Below are 17,235 nucleotides of genomic sequence, written 5' to 3'. Positions count from 1 at the left end.
CCAAAATATAAACTTTGTCCTGGCTGGCTGATAGTACATATTACAATAAAAAAAAGCAACAAACTTTTTTTTTCAATAAGTAACTAAGTCCAAATGATAATAAAATCTGAAATAAGGGATGCTAGCTAGGGTCTTTATCTTTACAAAGAAACAAAGTGCAAATTTTTCCGTTTCTTTTTATCAACACACTTATGAACTAAAAATCTTCATCAGTTCAATGCTCCAATACATCAAATGGAAATCACTAAATTATAATAGATGTATGACAGAATACGTTAAGTGCTAATCCTTAATGGCAGGCCTATGAATTTTCATATAACCAACAAACTCATCTACATAATTTTGGTGCAGTTCTTTGTCCCCAAATCTATAGGTTTTCCCTTCCTCTTCCAACATCACCGATCTCAATGCCTTGGCCACTGAGTCCGTTGTGAACTCCCGTCATGCTCATTTTTTTTGTACTTCGATCCCTACCCTTTTCTCCTCCATAAGCCTAGCAACTAAATATTGTTCATTATGGAAGGGCAACATTATAATTGGTAAGAGCAACTTTAGTTCGAGATCTTGACCAAGGATCTTAAGTTCAAGATTTGGTCTTTACTAGATCACCCAATAAAAGAGTTGGATAGATCTCCAGCATGAAGAATGGATTCTTGCACAAAAACTCTTAAGATTTGTACATTGTTAAAAAATATATATTTTTTACTCTCTCTCCCTAAGCAAAACGCGGGAGGAGAACAAAGACCAAAAAATCGGATAGAAGGAGATGAAGAAGAAAGCAAAATATAAACAAAAAAAAACAACAAAAAAATAGACATACCGGCAGAAGGGGGGGGGGGTGTCACAGCAAAGGGGAAGGGGGAAAGGGATGAGCTGCAACGGAGGGGAAGGTAGCCGCGACAGAGGAAGAAAGGCAACGTGGAAGGAGAGGGAGAGGAGAAAAAAATATTTTAATTTTTTTAATAAATATTTAAATAAAATATTTAAAAATAGGGTCTATGTGGAATACAAATAGTTATCTAAGATCCCAAAATGAGATTTGCATGAAATATTTTTAATCCTACGTGGTGCTATGGGATCCACCAAAAAGTGATCTAAGATCCCAATTTGGGATCTATCACTTAAGTTATTCCTTATGTAACACCTCATTTTTCATAAAATAAATAAAAAAGAGTTTTATTTAAAAATTAATAGAGTTTTTAGAAATTAAATAAATGACAGAAAATGGTTTTTATCAATTAAAATAAGGGATTCATAGTATTAGAAAATAAATAGAGTAAAATAATGTTTTAGAAAATAAAGAAATATTTTAATTGGTTAGTTATTTAATGAAAGAGTAAAATAGAGTTCTTTTTTATAAAATAATAAAATAAACAAAAATAAAGTAAATAATAGGCTTAGAGTACTCTGGCTATAACTAAAGACATGTTAGGTCAATTTTTACAATTATGATACATCTCTACACTATTTCTTTCTCCCAAATTTTCCCCCCTTCTTCCTCTCCCAAAACCCTCTCTTTTTCCCGCATATACCCAAACTTATCCCAGTAAAATTATGATCCCAAACTCGTTAATCGTTGGATTGTCCTTAAATTTGGACACCAAGTAACGGCCTATGTTCTTCCATAGCTCAAGAATAATAGAAGGATTTTTCCTACGCATGATCTAAAGTTGGTAGCCACAGTGTGCGCCTTCATGTTTTGGAGGCATTATTGTTAGTTTTGAAATGATGTGAAAACCTTAGAAGTTGGAATCTGAGGTAGAAGAGATGGGTAGGATTCTTAAGAGCATTGCCCTGAGTTTAGTTTTACCGATAGAACTACCTTAGTAGTTGATGCTTGAGTAGGAAGATCCTTTATGTAATGAATTTCTTAGTTAGGGAGTTAGATATCATGAGTATCAGTTGAACCCTTAACCTAGAGTGTGAAGTTACCATAATGGTGCAAATATAGGTGTGTTGAGATTACCTTTAAGCGTTAGTGAGTTCAGGGAAGTGAGGAGTTTATTTGTTTTGCTTAGCTATCTAGAAACCATGGTTATGTATCGGATACAAATCTTAGAATGAAAGTGTTAGAATCTCAAAAGCTTATATCTTTTTTCTTGAATCATTTCATGTTCGAAAAAAAAGTTGGTCGTGTGACCTGTCGTGTTACCTTATATTCGTTCATTTGGATCCACCACAGTGTCTTTTATGATATTACCCAACTCTAAATAGTATGTGCTTCACATTTTATTATCATTGAGACGTCACCCTCGTGATAAAACTTGACTTATGAAATACTATCTTTAAGGAAGCAAGAATCATTGGGCTTAGTCGTTAAGTGCAAATGAGTCGAGTGATAAAAGAGCGCTTCAAGTAGGTACATAGCTTGGTATCGAGAACCAGATGTGTAATCTCTTTCTTCTCGTTCTTTCGGTGAAGTTTCGGGGATGAAGCTTCCTTTAATGGGGTGGAGTTGTAACACCCTATTTTTTGTAAAATAAATAAAAAGAGTTTTATTTAAAAATTAATAGAGTTTTTAGAAATTAAATAAATGATAGGAAAAGGTTTTTGTTAATTGAAATAAGGGTTTCATAGTATTAGAAAATAAATAGAGTAAAATGATGTTTAAAAAATGAATGTTTTAATTGGTTATTTATTTAATAAAAGACTAAAATAGAGTTCCTTTTTTATAAAATAATAAAATAAATAAAAATAAAGTAAATAATAAGCTCAGAGTACCCTAACTATAAATAGAGACATGTTAGGTCGATTTTTACAATTACAATACGTCTATACACTCTTTCTTCCTCCCAAATTCATTCTCCCTTCTTCCTCTCCCAAAACCCCTTCTTTTTTCTTGCATACATCCAAACCTGTCCCATTAAAATTACAATCTCAGACTATTTAACCGTTGGATCGTCATGAAATTTGACATCACCTTCGGAACTCGGTTCCGCACATTCCCACCGTTAAGATTTTTGAAATAATATCTATAGCCAGAGATATGTTCCTCGCACAGAGACACTGAAATTGAGGCACCAATCCATTCTTCTTCTCTCTAATGCTTGAAAATCCTAGTAGAGCAACCAGAGGAAAAGCTTGAAGAATTTCAAGAAACTGCTAAAGACGCCTCTATCGTTGTTGGACAACACACGTGAGTTTTCTTAGAGGTAAGAGATGAGTTACTCACGCTTGAGGATTAGCATGAATATGTGTGGGATCCCTAGAGGATAAATTTTGGATTATTTTGGGTTTTTTTTTAAGAATTTCAATTTTGTTCTTATTTTTTTATTCATGAATTGACTGTGTTTGACAGACTAAATGATGTCCCGTTGTGAAATTGTTGTGAAATCGATATGTTCTTGTGTTGAGTGTGAAACCTAGAAATTGGGCATCTTCTAATTAGTGTGAATTGGTGAAATTAAGCAAGGTGAGATTTATCTAAGAGGGAATGATATATTGATTTTGTATTTTTTTCCTTTTCGTGCTTTTTAGGGTTTCTTTTTTATATATATAGTTTGGAATTAATTATAATTTGGAATTAGGATAGGCTAACAAAATGATATTCTTGATTATTGTTGTAGTCTTAATATTTAGTATGAGTTTATATATTGTTTCATATTGTTATTCTTTAAAATTGGCAAAAGTCTATTTAACTATAAGATTCTTTGAAAGTTTTAGTGAATCCTTGATGCAGTTTTGTTTGATTATATTTCACTTTGTAAATTCATGATTAGAATATTTGTGTATTTAGTTATTTATATATTGTGTGTGTTTATATATGTAATACCATTTGTATATTATGAATTATGATTGAGATTGGGTATAAGTGGCAAGTTGAGCATGTGTTAATTTGTGAGATACACGTGAACATGTGATGGTGGATTGTGACGTTGGGAGGTGTTAAATTGTCAACATGAGATATGGTTGTGAATAATTGCGTGGTTAATACTTGATGTGATATTACTTGTGTCTTGAGTTGTGAATTATACAATAATTCGACTGGTGTTTACCTTGAGAAAAGTGTTTATGCGTGAAATGTTAAAAGAAAAGTGTAGGGTTCCAAGTTAGGAACCTGATGTGTTAAATTGTAGCTTAATGCGTGAGGTGTTAAAAGGAAAGTGTAGGGTTCCAAGTTAGGAACCCGATGTGTTAAATTGTAGTATAATGCTTGAGGTGTTAAAAAGAAAGTGTAGGGTTCCAAGTTAAGAACCTCAGGTGTTAAATTGTAGCGCATTGTGTTAAGTGTGTTTGAAAATAAGTGTGAGGTCCTAGGTATTGAATAATTTATGAGCAGTGTCTGCATGCAAAAATTGTTTTAGGGGTTAGACTTGAATCAAGAAGGTGAGACCCTAACAGATTCTTCAGAGTGTAGACCTTGGGGGTAAATATGCTCGGTTTGAGTGCTTCTTTAAGCCTATGTTGATCCCATATGGTTGGAGCATTCTCGCAAAACAAAATGACCCTGACTGGTCTCCTTATGATTTCACTTAGTGAGAGTGACCTGAGATACCCATTGTGTAGTGTGTCTTGTTATCTACTCTTAGGCGCCCTAGTGTTATTTTTCACTGACATGGTACCACATTGCATATAGGATTGAGTCTTAGTGTATCTGTTGCATAACACCCGTGTAATGATCATTGTGACTTGCTACATGATGGTGGATAATGAATTGTGTGTGTGAGATGTTGTGTTGTACTTGAGATGTGTTGTTCTGAACATGTGATTAATGTGAAGGTGTGGAATATGATTTTGTGATAAAATCCTTGGGACAAATGATGTTATGCAATGAGTGGTAAAATGATGCAAATTGTGTTAAGTTGAGCTTGTGATACTTATAATATATATGTGTGTCTTCGTTTATCTCTACCTGTTTAGGAATGTAATAACTCACTCCTTGTGTATTGTTTGTGTTTGGATCCTGTGATGATCTCGAACCTTATGTTCATGGGAGCAAATGTCTAGGTGAATTTCTTTAAGGAACCTTGTGCTGGAGGACCTCGGGACACAATGCTCTGATAGGATGTGACATTGGGGCATAAGTTTTTGTTTTAATTGCATGATGTTCCAAACATGTCATTTTACTTTATTTGGTTCTACTGCTTAACTTGAGTTTTTTTTTTTGTAAACTTGAACAACCTTGTTTTGAGCCAAAATTTTTTTTGAGAAGTTTTATTTGGTAATAGTGAAGCGAATGTGAACCTTTTACCCACGTGGATTTACTTACGATTTAATTGAATAAAATTGATTTAATTAGATTTCGTGTTTTATATATGTTTTTCCCATTTATATGTATGTTGGGATAGAGGGTGTCACCCCTTATGGAAGAGCAACATTCTAATTGGTAACCTAACTTGAAGACCCTCTATGACTGAACTCCAACCACAGTGAGTCACGAAACTCCAAATAGACTTGTGTGCTAAAATCCTTAATTGAGGGCTCATGCTCTCCACACCATTCCCCTTTTGGACTCACTCAGAACCCAATCCTATGACTCAATAACTGAGGTATTTTGCTTCCTTAGAGCCCAAAAAAAGGGAAAACCAAACAATTCTAATCCCATAGCAATCTCAATAAATTCTTCATCACTCAGTGTCACCTCACTTTCAAATGCTACATAAACCACTAACCATTTTTCCCTGTTTATCTAACCAATTAAGGATAGTATTCCAGTTGTCATCATTATTGTTGTCTTCACTTAATTACAATGAAGGTGGCAATAACCCAACCGAAATCACTAGTTTCCCACATATACTTTCAAGCAATTTGAGAGACTCACATTCAATCTCCATGCAGCTTTTTGGAGCAAACACTTGAGCACCCTTCAGGGTTTCTACATATCGAAACATGTCTAAAACCCCAAATTCATCTTACTCAACATAATATAAAAAAAAAAGCTTAATGTGTTGCAGATTTACTTGTCTTTCGTAGAAACAAATCAAAAACAGAAAACATGCCAAATGCACTAAAAATTAATAGAGAGAAAGATGCATGAGATTCCTAGCTTAGAAGATATTGGTGGAAACTAGTACGGTGCAAAGTTGCATATGATCCAATCAGGTTTGCATCTCTCAAAAACTTAGTCAAAGGTTCTTGAAGATCATCATAAGCCTTCTTGAGGTATGGAACAATGTGCTGAGGAATGTCCATTGTGGCCTCAACATTTTATGGGAGTTCTATGAGATCCACCAAAGGTTATAAATTTTCAAGTACTTTAGGGAGGCGATGGATGTTTCTAGGTGTGGAAATGAATGAAATTTTGTGACCCTTTTGAGCTATGAGTTTTGCCAACTCAAAAAATGGGCCTATGTGACCAAAGGCTGGCCATGGAAACAAAGCAATGTGCAACTTATGTTGTTGCACCATGGAGATAATAGTGTTTAATGATATGCTAGGGTCTGTGACTTATTAACGGTTGGTCATGACCTTATGAAGGGTTATCCTCTATATTGTTAGTTGGGCTTATGTCTCATGTGAGAAAATTCTTATCATTGACGAATTGTTGAAACAAATTATTCGACACTTGGATCCCTTAATCAAGATCAAGAGTTCAATCCCACCTTCCGATTTGGGCATGAAGTCGCAATCGGATGTACCTCTTTATCCCATAATAGACTAACCTGATAGAAGATAATTAGTTAAGTGTCAAGTCAAAAGCCACAAATACAAGAATTACATGGTAGTTTGGGACCACCACGTTAGCTATGGACCCAACAAATAACAAAATGACATGTGACAACATAGGACAACCAACTTGCATTCTTCAAAAGTTAAGGGAGTATGTTGTAACCATGAAGGAGGCCTTCGTTATGTTCTAAGAAAGAAAATTTAGGATAAGATATATATTAATCAATTTAAATTTAAAATCTGATACAACAACCATAATACAACACATTCCATTAACCTTTGAATACTCAAGACTCAAAGTTGGTTGTCCTATGTTGTCACATGTCATGTTGCTATTTGTCGATATCACAATTGACATGATGGTCTCAAATTATCATATAATTTCTCATTAGTTTGACTTGTTTAAAATATTTAAAGTTTATGTTTGGCCTTTTTTAGATTTGAGATATTTAAAAGTTTGGTTATGCTTATAAACATCATATTAAAACTCCTATCTCCGATTAGATAGATTGGCTAATAGGTCATTAAGGAAAAACTTTATATCTCTAAAATAAAGCATTTTGTGTGTGTGTGTGTCACAAATTTTCATTCATTTTCACGCCTAGAAAAGAAAATGCAGAGAGGCCGCATCGGACATTCCTAACCATGTCATTCCATACCTATAATTCAGCGTGGCTAGAGAAGTGAAATGTTGAAGAAGACAAAATGTTTCAATTATAAAAGAACATCTTTTGAATGTACAATAAAATCATTTGAAGAGTATTATTAATTAACAATGAATGTAAATTATAGAATAAAAATAAATTGCATGAAATTATCTATAAATCCCACACAAAAAGCAACCTCGTTTAGTATAGATTAACTCACTACAAAAAATTATCATTTTGTGACGGTTAAAAAAGTTATTTCTGACAGCTAAAAACCGTTACAAAATGGATTTCTGACGGTCATGATCTATTGTCAAGAGTACCGACGTCAGAAAAAATTTGTGGTGGTTTTTAGATAAACATTGGTAATTTTGCCGGAAAATTTGTGGCGTTTAAAAACTGCCACAAAGTTTATCTTTTGCTTTTTATTTTTGTAATTTTTTATTTTCTAGCGGTTATAAAACCACCACAAAGTGCGTTTTTGCATTTTTTTTTGCCAAAAATAGTATTTTTTTATAAAAAAAAACTCAAATAGTATTTTTTATAGAAAAAACTCATTAATCTTTCTCTAGTTTTAATCATTTCCATTAGTTCTATAATTATTTTCATTCCTATTTGATTAAGTATAAAAATTGAGATAATGTATAAAATTTCTATTCTCTCAAATTTCAATACTATCATAATTATTGTAATTGTCTTGATAGAATTACAATTGCAATTAAAAATATCAAACATAATTTCAACATGTATAAAACTTCAATGTAATAACAAGTTCCAAGTTGAAACAGTGTACATGCATAATGTGTTCAAGGAAATCTAATTAGCCAACCATTGAAAGCTTGAAACATATATTACATCCAAAATAGCATATATCAAAAGGAATTAAGCAACATATGTCAAGTTGCAAGAAAATTACTATCTAATGATGATTCTCCTCTTGGTGTTGGCCCATCTTGTCTACTTCCTTCATCCTATGAAATAAAAATCATATTATGTCAAGTGTTAATAATATATTAAATTTAACACAAGAATAGAAGAAGCACTTACAACTGCGTTACTAGTGTTATGACCAAACATAGCACCCAGCTCAAAAGGAATATGCCCTTCCTTCATTTGGATGTATGCAAGCATGACATTTTTTAATGTCTTGACATTCTCCTAGTCCTAAGCAACGCATACGCCTGGTATGATCATTTCCCAATACTTTACCCACACTATCATTAGCTGAAATTTCTGTAAAGTTGTCACTTTGACTCATTTCTCATGTCATCTTGTCCTATAAATTAGAAAAAGACTAATAACACAAATAAAGGAGGTTTTCCCTTATCAAATTATTTTTTCACTTTATTCTTTGCACAACGCTACAATGAGGTATATAAATAAATCCTTACCTTAGGATTAAACAATGAAATAGTTTTCATGCACAGTGTTGTTTCCAAATTACTATTTCATCTGAGTAGGCTAAGTAGTCTCTTCAATTGAGTTCAGCCTCAGTCTGCATTCTCTTTTATGCTATTCTTCTCCTAGTTATTTTTCTTTCCTCTTGTGGTTATGTTTTGACTTGGACACATTTGAACAAAATAAGGAAAATGCATCAACCAATTTGTTTGCAATGGGAGTTGGGATAAAGCAAAAAGATCTCTTGAACAAAATGGTTCAAAAGGTAATTTCAAGGGGTGTTCTGTATAAATTGTTGATTACCAATGTTATAGTTTGATAAGTGATAAGTGATGACTATTTCAACCCCAACTTGCAGTTTCTAGCAAGCAATTTCGTTGTAATGCTCTTCCACTACGATGGTATTGTCATTAGGGAGATCGGTAACCTGCTTTCACGAATAATGAATTAGGTAAAGGTGGTAAAAAAATTTATGCAAAATAATAAAATATTGATTTTTATGGTGAGCATACTTTCAAGAAAAAGTGCAGTGTTATTGTATATGTATACATGGTAATGTTTCGGGGAGCATTTTACACTTACACAGTCTAATTATACCCTTATAGCTCTTATTCCTATTCCTTTGCCTTCTTAGCACGCATCCCCAAAAAACCCCTTCATTTATTAGATTTGTTCTAGAAAATGACTTACAATGTAATTTAAGATTTTCTCCCTAATCACACCACCCAACTTGATGAAATCTCTTCTTTCTCTTGGTTACTTTTCCCCTAATAACATGTGCCATGCAATGCTAACCTATTGGTTGTAAGAGAATTTAACCACATTATCATATTGAAGCAATCTCAAAACGTCTAAAGACAAGGACAAGATAAACAAACCATGATAGTGGAGAATAAATCTGCAACACCTCTCTAACCAATCAATACCGACTAAAGACATGAATTAACCAAAAACATATGACCTGTAAGACATGAAACAAGAGAAAGAAATTACAATTTCATACTAGTGATGGATCTTTTGAAAATAACAACATAAAAGAAGTAGAAGACATGTACTTTATAGGAAAAAGAAAAATCAGATTCAAGCATCTAAGATCTAGTGGCTATTTAATAGCCTCAATGCACTTGAACTTTATAACACTAACCAGATTGAAATCAAACTAATTTAAGTTAGTCTTCTCATCCAATTTCAAAATAAGTAAAATAGAAAATAAAGGAAAGCACAATAAGCTACTTTACATGGATTATAGCTAGAGTGATGTTCCAATATTTCATAGCCACTACTACATATTTTTATTCAGATTTAGGAAATAAAAAGGTGAGAGAGTCAAGAGCAAACCTGAACAGCTGCTTTAACCATAGGTTGCTTCAATCTAAAGGGTAACTCAGCTGAGAAATCATTGGAGATGATATCCACCTGCAATTAGTTTCAACATTGGAGTTCAAAACCACTTTTAGAAATGAAGAGCATAGTATACTTGAGATTTAATTAATGAACCACCATTCTATGCAAGACATGATCAAAAGTATATTCACCTAATAGCTTAAGCTCTCAACTTTGGCTTCTTTGCACTGTTCAATCAAATCAATAGTTGCAAAGTGTTCCATTGTTTCCTGAAGCAAAATGTCACAAGCCATTTATTTTCTATTATTTTATCAATACAGTGTTGTTTGAAATCCAATTATCAATTAGTTGACACACCATCTGGAACTGTGAAAGATATCACTATTTATGAGCCTTGGTTAAATTTTTCTGCATTTCTTTGACCACAATATCATAATGGTTGTTATAAGTATAAACTCAAACATGGACAAAGTAACTATCAAATCCTACTAATGAAAAATTGATATTTGATCGATGTCACAATGAAGGAAGACAATATTCATATGACTTCTAACAAAGAAGAAAAAATAACCAAAAAATGTTGCTTAGTACCTTATCGTACTGCTCCTTAGCTTGAGCAGCCAATAATTTCGGATCTTCACAAGAGTGCCTTATTTCTCGGAACATCACATCCTATAGCAGTATAACTAGCCTAAATCAGATTGTTGAATAGTAAAACTAAACTTCTGAATGTTACTAAAGGTACATAGGTTGCCAAGTTTCTATTTTGGGTTCAAAAGTATACCATTGATTGACTTCAATGTCTTATAGCAGTAAATATTAATTTCTCTTAGGTTATATGAGCTTGAAAATATATCCAGTTAATAAGTACAATGCTAGATCTTAATGGTAGGAAGTTAACATGAAATAGTGAAGCATTACTTACACATCCCTAGCTGCAGCCTCAGTAGCTATGTGATAGGCCCCCAGTGCAGGATGCAGACCAAGTAAATAAGCCCAAAGTGTGGAGAGTGTATGTGAGGAAGAATAGGAGAGCGGAGAGACAATGATGATGTGGCTGTGAGAGAAAGAAAGTGAGGATGGATGGTGAGGTATTCTGTTATAGAAGGACGTGGGGGTGAGTGGGGGGGATTATGATTGTGCGTATCATTTTGTTAGGCAGAGAATACATCCATTCTCTGAAAGGAGCTAGGCTCTGTGGGTAGTAGGTTTTCCCCAACTGCTATTTTTCTTATTTCATCAATAACATACACTTGATTCCTTTCCTTTTTCTCTATTTATGCCTATTTCTGTTCATCTATAAATCTAGTATGCATCAAATTGGTCTGACCTGCAGGATAACATTGATCTGTGATCAAAGAGATAGAGACAGTGACAGAATCAGCAGAGGAACCTGTCGAATGCCACCCAAGAAGATGGAGGTGAATATGTCAGCTCTAGAGAACGAAGTAGCAACGTTGAAGCTCACCTTGGCGGAGATGAAGGCTCAAGAAGCGACAGACCAAGAGCGATTGGTCTCCCTGCTTACCCAAACAAAGAACGACACCCACAGTGAGAAATTAGTCAAGAAGGATGGAGCGGAGGACGATACTGGAAGTAGTGACTCGATCGTGGTCAAGCAGTTGCTTCAGAAGCTTCAGGGCAACACCCCCGATGAGTTCAGGCAATTGGTCAAAAAGGTGGAGCTCCCAATGTTCAATGGGGACAATCCAACTGGTTGGATTGCGCGTGCAGAGGTGTATTTCCGTGTCCAAGGGACGCAAGAGGAGCTTAAAGTAAGTCTGGCCCAGTTGTGCATGGATGGCCCTACCATCTATTTCTTCAAGGGCTTCACGGATGACGATGAGAACATGCCATGGGAGAAGTTGAAGGACGCTCTATTAGAACGATATGGCGGTCTCGGCGATGTGAGTGTGTTCGAGCAGCTATCAGCGTTGCATCAGGAGGGGAGTGTCGAGGAGTACATTCAAGAGTTCGAGAGGCTGGTGGCTCAAGTACCTTGGCTACCTGACGAGCAGTACTTGGGGCACTTCATCCATGGACTACGTGAGGGGATTCGTGGAAGGGTACGAAGCTTGAAATTTCTGGGACCCATTTCACGTTCTCGTGTGTTGAATGTGGCCAGGGTCATAGAGGCTGAATTACAGGAGAAGAGGCCCAATTAGGGAGGTCCTCGGCTACTTGGGAGTCATGGGTCAGGAAACTAGAGCGTTCACAACAGGGCTAGTGCGACTTCAGGTAATGGGTCACACCACACGGGTCACTCCAACCATAGTGATTGGGTCTATGTCAGGGGCGCTAGAGAAAGTCCGAATAAGGGTAGTACCAGGCCAGGCCTAAAACAAGAGACCGGGGTGGATCGTAGGAGTTTAGGGCCAAGGGACGGTGGCGTCAAGCACCTCTCCTACCAGCAACTTATGGAGAGACAAAAGAAGGGCCTGTGTTACTGTTCGCTCTCTCGACAAGTGTACCAATTTGCACAAGTAGTATAAAACGGTAAGACCGAGTATCGTATCCTAAGGGAATTTGTTTCACCTAGACCATGTACATTCAGTATGTAAACACTTATACGGATTAAAATAAGGAAAATGTTGAGTTCTGTACTAGAAAATATATTTGAACATAAACAAAATATCTAAAGTTATAAAAGATGAAAACTATCAAGTTAAGAGCGTTGGGGAGCGTTCTACTGAATTTCTCTTGATGTATAAAGTGTATTTTTCTCTATTTAATGTTATCCTAGTGTTCTTATGATGAGAAACTACTCAAACCATGATTCCTCACATGAATAAGCCTAACTCTCTTTAGACTTCGTCCTTGATCCCTCAACAAACTTGTTCTAAAAGAGTTGCACTAAGCCTACAACATAAAATGGACTAGATCACTTTGCTATATCAAGTTCTAAGGTTTTAAAGCATTTTTCAATACTAAAAAGCCTAACTGAACATACAAATGGGTGATCAAGCCACAAGCATGTAAAATAAGCATAGATAGAAGCAATGAACACAAAAAAATAACATTAAATAGATAGTAAGAATATTACATCAAGATGGTTCAGTGGAACTCCCCAACAAAGGAGCTTAGTCTTCCATTACAAGCAAAAACTTAAAACTAGAAGAAAGAAGCTATTTTTGTTGAAAGAACTTGAAAGAAGATGATGGATGATGTCTCCTACAACCTCTAAACCCTAATTCTCTCAGTTTTTCTGGACTAAGCTCTCCTTGTTGCTCAAAACTCGTCTCTCTCTTATTGTTGTTGTTTCATTTCCGCCAACCTCAATGTTTTAAAGGCTCTTGGACCTTTTAGCTTCTGAAGGCTCGCTTAGTGAGAGTTAGTGAATTTTCACTTAGCGAGTGTGGGTGTTCTGAGCGCGAGAAGAGACAACATCCTTGCTGGGCAGGCTGGCTGCGTGCTGGGCGAGCACATCTCTGGCTTATCCTCTTCTAGGGTTTCTGATGTAAGCTCAATTGGTGCTTGTAGGCCTAGGATCTTCTTCATCAAAGGATTACTTTGCTTCTTGGAAGATGAATGGCAGCGGAATGGAGAAGGAAGAGAGAGAGGAAATGCCACTTCAAGGAGAAGATGAGTCTAGAAGAAGCTCACCACCATAAGAGGCCATGAATAAGAGCTTGGAAGAAGAAGGAGATAAATGAAGGGAGAGGAACAGAATAACACAGAATTTTGTGCTGAAGTTTAATTTTCAAATGATCAAAGTTGGAAAAATGCACACACATAGCCTCTATTTATAGCCTAAGTATCACACAAAATTAGATAGAAATTAGAATTTCTATTTAAATTTCACTTGAGTTTGAAATTGAATTTGTGGAGCCAAATTTTGGAGCCAAAATTTCACTAATTATGATTAGTGAATTTCAGATATGGTTCAGCCCACTAATCCAAGATCAAGTCCAAGATTCTCCACTAAGTGTGCTTAGGTGTCATGAGACATGTAAAGCATGAAGGACATGCACAAAGTGTGACTATATGACGTGACAATGGGGTGTAGCAAGCAAATGCTCACCTCCCCTCTAAAATTTAATTTGATTGGGCTTCTTCCAATTCAATTAAATTTATTTCTCAACACACACATCAAATATTCACTTAATGCATGTGAAATTACAAAACTACCCCTAAAATACAAGGGCTGGAAAATCCTACATTTCTAGGATACCCTTCCTACATTATGGAGCCCTAAATACAAGGCCCAAAATTAATGAAACCTTAATCTAATATGTACAAAGATAAGTGGGTTCATACTTAGCCCATGGGCCTGAAATCTCCATAAGGCTCATGAGAACCCTAGGGCCTTCTCTTACATCTTTGGCCCAATCTTCTTGAAGTCTTCAATCCAATGCCCTTTGGGGGTAGGATTGCATCAGTTTCCCAATCCACTAAGTGAGCTGGATTCCTCGCTAAGTGGATGCATCTCGCTGAGCGGATTTGCCTCGTTGAGCGAGTCATCGGCTGCTTAAACCTTCTATTCTTTGGCCTGAAAATGAGTTGGATTCAACATTAATTCACAAAAATGGAGTTTCTACTCTATAAAGTGACACAATATAGAAAAATATGTACAATTCCTACAAAAAGAACTATAAATTTGAGGTACAGTGCTAATTCTTTGCAATTTTTCAATACCAAACTAACTCATGAATAACAACTAACAAACTCTCCCAAATTTACAGTTTTGCTTGTCCTCAAGCAAAGAAATAATAGTTTATTTGTCCTCAAGTGACAGAAATCATAGTGGTTAGCCAAAATCGTGTTTGTTTCAAATGATTCAATCACATGAACAGAGACAACTAGCAATGCTTCAACCAACAACCTTTCACAAAGATATGCAGTACTTCAAAGATATGAACATGTTCATTAAGTAGCCCAAATGAAATAAGCTAGCAAGCATGACAGGTATCAAGGAAGGTTCATCAAGCTTAATCCTCACAGCCCTTTTTCTCGCATAAGCACAAGTGTTTGAGGTAATTCTTCAAATCAACAACCAACACAAGTCTCAACTTTTACATTTCATCTCATTCCATACAAGCAAAAACACAAAATTGAATCTGAAGGACTTTCTTGGCTTGTAATGAGGTTGGGCTACAAACAATTCATGATTTTTCTAGGATGCAAAACTTAGGTTCTATGAGAGCATTCATCCTTAGATCACCTTCTTCTTTCATTCCCAGCTTTTGTTGATATGCCACAAGCATAGAAGACATTCAGCTTAAGCAACAACACACAAAACTTAGATTATTTATGAAATTTTCATCTTTCTTTTTTTATATTTTATTTTATTAGTTTATGCTTACTGCTTCTTAAGATGGTTTTTTGTGGCTGTGCTTTCCTTCCTGCAAACAAAATCACCCAACACACTCCCCCAAATTTGAGACAACTTTGTTTTGAACCATAATGCTCTCCTATAACCTAAGGAAAGGTAGATGGAGATTATAATTTCAATAAAGCTTAGGGTTTAGACTCATTCAATCAAATTCAAGCTCAACATGAGTGCAACGGTTTAATCATTCATGAACAAGGTAAGGCTATTTGGCTAAGTAGCTAAATCAATCAATCATGGCCTTCATCATTTCCAAATCATGCATTCATTCAGTATTCAGAGATTCATGCAAAAATCGATACTTGATGCTATTTGTTCTCTTATAATTTAGATTCACACATCTCACCGGGTTATAGCCAATGATTACCTTCACTATTTACCTATCAAACAAACTAACATTTTATCTCACGCCCCTAATTTCATGTTCTTTTTTCTTCTAACTACCACATACTTATTCAAGGCATGTGATCTCACATCACAATTCACACAATTAATCCAATTCAAACCAATCAACAAACACCAAAGATTTAAACCAAAAGATGTTTCAAAATCAAAACCACTGTGCAAAGTTTAAAAATGGTAAACTGTTCAAAAAGCTATAAAATTATGCTAAGTAAATAAATAAAATTAAACTAAAACTAAAAAGCTCTATCTAAATGCTAGAAAAATAAATAAATCCTGTCTTCACTCCTCCTGAGCTGGTGTTGGGTCATCCAGAGGTGATGAGGGGGCATCTTGGGCTGGCAGCGGTGTATCCTGTGCTGGAGTAGGCCAAGGGTCCCAAGTGCCCTGCGCTACTGTCATATCTGCGACGTAATCTATGTCCGCAATGCCATCTCCCTCCTTGGTGACCTCCATGGGTGTGGCGGCAGAAGTGTCCTCAGATGTCTCCTCTGGTGTGTCGTCTAGTGTCGCCTCCGGATCTGGTTGCGGCTCTTGGGCTATAGAAGCCTCACCTCCCCTATAGGAGAAGACTGGACTCCTGGCCAGACCACCTAGGCCATGAAATCCTCCATGCTGATGATGGGCCGATGCTGAGCCAAATCATGAATGCTCTGCATCACCAGGCATCAAGTCATGGTGGAGGCTCTACAACATCGGCACAATCGCGTCCCTGGTAGAAGTGGAGGGGTTGGAGGGTGCTGTCGTGGCTAGAGGAGCTAGGGCAAGTGCAGGTGCTGATGCTGGTGTTGGAGTAGATGCAGGGGTAGAGGTAGAAGTGTTAGAAGGTCCCCGAGCCCGAGCTTTATGGGTCCCCGTAAAAGTGATTGTCGAATCATCTGGGTTCCAGCAATTCTTCCGGATATAATCCAAATTAATGGCGGGGCTCAGGGACTCGAAAGTCAGCGAGTTAGGGATGACTCCTCTGGAAGTGCATAGAGCAGTGATCAAGGCAGGGAATTCGAGCCGATAGGAGTTGGACTGGGCCATCTGTGAGATCTGACCAGAGATGATCGAGCCCACGTCCATTTCCATCTTCATAACGAGCCCATAGACCAACCTCACCCTGTCCATATTCAGACCGAACGTATGAGAAGTGGGAGCGAGGTTGGAGTATGATAGAGCACTCCAAGTCTGGGCCAAAGTAGTGAGGTCCTTCCTCAGAAGCTTCCAAGGTGCACCCTCAGCGTTAAGCACAAATCCTCGCCCTAGGATGCAGAGCTTGGATGCAAGCTCCTGAGGGTCTGGATAATCTGGAGTAAGTGGAGTACCGCTCCCCTGGCTCCAAAACCACTGGTGGGTCTCCAAGAACTTATTCAGCATTGTAGCATCAAACTTTATCAATTTGCCCCGCACCCTGACCTGCCTTGGGGACTTATCCTCTGGATCAAACAAATTAGCATAAAACTCTTTGGCCAGGGCCACATCAATGTGGTTATCAGGTTGCTAGGTCAAGGCCTTGTGCCA

At 36.4% G+C, this 17,235-nt stretch overlaps 1 long non-coding RNA gene and 1 pseudogene across 1 annotated transcript; both read right to left on the bottom strand.

Annotated features, from left to right (window-relative positions):
- Positions 1–282: 282 nt before the first annotated feature.
- Positions 283–6,558, bottom strand: LOC114405134 (annotated as a pseudogene).
- Positions 6,559–8,059: 1,501 nt separating this feature from the next.
- On the bottom strand, positions 8,060–9,616 carry LOC114405474. The gene is made up of 3 exons (XR_003665237.1): positions 9,533–9,616; positions 8,304–9,081; positions 8,060–8,227 (listed from the first exon to the last, which is right to left on the bottom strand). It is a non-coding gene; the product is annotated as an uncharacterized LOC114405474 (long non-coding RNA).
- Positions 9,617–17,235: the final 7,619 nt, after the last annotated feature.

The sequence above is a fragment of the Glycine soja genome, chromosome 3 (genome assembly GCF_004193775.1).
Source record: "Glycine soja cultivar W05 chromosome 3, ASM419377v2, whole genome shotgun sequence".
Classification (NCBI taxonomy): domain Eukaryota; kingdom Viridiplantae; phylum Streptophyta; class Magnoliopsida; order Fabales; family Fabaceae; genus Glycine; species Glycine soja.
This window is presented reverse-complemented; position numbering and strand designations above follow the sequence as displayed.